Source organism: Chrysochloris asiatica, unplaced genomic scaffold, assembly GCF_000296735.1.
Source record: "Chrysochloris asiatica unplaced genomic scaffold, ChrAsi1.0 scaffold00048, whole genome shotgun sequence".
In the NCBI taxonomy this organism is placed as follows: domain Eukaryota; kingdom Metazoa; phylum Chordata; class Mammalia; order Afrosoricida; family Chrysochloridae; genus Chrysochloris; species Chrysochloris asiatica.
Window position 1 is genome coordinate 170,106 of NW_006408566.1, and position 2,714 is coordinate 172,819.

Consider the following 2,714-nt stretch of genomic DNA (forward strand, 5'->3'; position numbering starts at 1 on the left):
AGAAGTGGCCCCCCGTCTTTCTTCCTAGTCTCTTATTCTGGAAGCTCTGCTTAAACTTGCCCATCACAGGTGACCCTGCTGGTATCTGCAATGCTAGTGTCTTAGTGTCCAGTATTACAACAATACAAAATTCACCACTATATGATAAACTATCTAGTTGGCACTGTAGGATAAGCACTGGACTGTGAACAACAAAGTTGGAGTTTGAAACACACCAGTTCCTCCTTGAAAACCCTATAAAGGGTCACTTTAGTCAGAACTGACTAGACTGCACTTAACAAATATTATCTGTACATTGAAAAATAAATGAATGGAAAAAAATTACCAATCAAATATGTATGAAATAAAAAATGAACCACATTATATTAACAACAGGTAAGGTAGACTTCAGAGCAGAAAAAAATGAACAGAGACAAAGAGGGACACTATATAATGATAAAGAGCCCTGGTGTGGCACTGAAGGATAAGTACTGGACTGGTAACCACAAGATCAGCAGTTCAAATCCATCATTCACTCTCAGAAACCTATACAGGCTAGCTATGATTTGGAACCAACTTGACAACACACAAAAACTATAACATATAATGATAAAAGATCAATCCACTAAGAATATATATCAGTTCAAACAAAAGATGAACAATATATATGGAGTACAAACTGATAGAAATAAATGGGGAAATAGACAAATCCATAATTATAGTTGGAGATTCTTCACCTTGCTGTCAACAGTTGTTAGTAAAACTAGACAGAAAATCAACAAAGATACAGAAGAACTCAACAACATCATGAAGCAAAGAATCTATTCAAGGTTTATAGAATAGTCCACCCAACAACAGCAGAATGCACATTCCTTTAAAATGTCCATCAAACGTACACCAAGATATATCATACCCTGATGGCCCTGGTGTGGCACTCTGGGTTAATATGCTAGACTGCAAAGTCGGTTTGAACCACAAGGTCAGTGGTTCAAGCTCACCAATTGCTCCTTGGAAACCCTGTACAGGGTTGCTATGGGTCAGAACAGAATCAACGGCACTTAACAACAACAATCATACCATGAATATTACGAAAACATCAACAAATTTGAAAGAAGTGAAATTACACATAATGTTTTCTCCAACAACAATGGAATTAAACTAGAAATAAGTAACAAAAAAGGGAAAATGACCAAACAGTTGGAACTAAACGCCACCCTTCTATATAACTCTTGTGTCAAAGGGAGAAAAAAAATACAGTGAACTGAATAAAAATGAAAACATAACATTCAAAACGTGTGAGACAGAGCTACAGTAGGAAATGTATAGCACTAAATGCATATTCTAGAAAAGAAGTAAAGCCTTGAATCAATCATCTAAGTGACACTTCAAGAACCTAAAATAATAAAGTAAAATAATCCCAAAGCAAGCAGAAAGGAGAAAACAATAAAGATATGACCAGCAATCAATAAAATTAAAAACAGAGAAAATCAACAAAATAGAAAGCTGTTTCTTTGCAAGCAGTAATAAAATGGACAAAACTCTGGCAAGCTTGATGATGAAAAAAAGAAGACAAAAATTGCTAATATCAGGAATTGCTGTTGTTGTTATAGTAAAGTGTCACATAGTTAGTTTCGACTCAGCTATCCTATATTAAGATTCCGACATTTTAAATCATTTGTGGGAGCAGAAAGCCTCATCTTTCTATAGAAAAGAAGCTGGTGCACTCTAACCACTGACTTGTGGTTTGCAAACTAATGCTTACCCTTTGGCGCCATCATGCTTCTATATCAGGAATTTGTAGTTGTTAAGTGCTGTCAAATCAGTTCTGACTCATAGCGACTCTGTATACGGTTTCCAAGGAGCAGCTGGTGAGCTTGAACTGCCGAACCTGAAGATCAAGCTGACTTTGCACTCCAGCGCATTAACCCACATCATCACACCAGGACTCCATATCAGTAATAGCAAAGGAATATCATTATAGATCCTACAGAATCAAAGGCATAATACACAATTGTTGTTAAGTGCCTTGAGTTGATTCTGACTCATAGCACCCCTACTTAAGATTTCCAAGGAGCGGCTGATGGGTTTGAGCCACCAGCCTTGTGATTAGCAGTCCAATACTTATCCACACTAGGACTCCCATACAGAATACACATCTACATAAAATTTAGACAACACAGGCCAGTTTCTCACACATCAGAAATGACTACAACAACCCAATATGAAACAGATCATTGGAATAACCTTCAAACTAGTGAGGAAATTGAATTCATAACTTCAAAATTCCAAAAAAAGTCTCTAGACTCAGGTGATGACACTGTAGAAATGAGACAAATGTTTAAAGAAAAATTAACACCAGTTTAACACATCCCCTTTCAGAAATAAACAAAGAAAGAATTCTTAACAATTCACTCTGTAAAGCTAAGGTTACCATAATGCCAATACCAGACAAAGAAAACTACAGACTAAAATCTCTTATGAATATACACACAGTTCTTAACTAAATATTAGCAAATAAAATCCAGCAATATATAGAAACAACTTTACAGTATAGCCATTTGTGGTTTATTCCAAAAATGTATGACTAGTTCAATATTTCAAAGTCAGTCACTACAACCTACCATATTGGCAAGTTAAAGAAGAAATCTCACATGATCCTATCAACTGGTCCAGAAACAGTATTTGGTAAATTAAAACTCATTCCTGATAAAAAAAAAAAAAAAAAAAACTCTCAG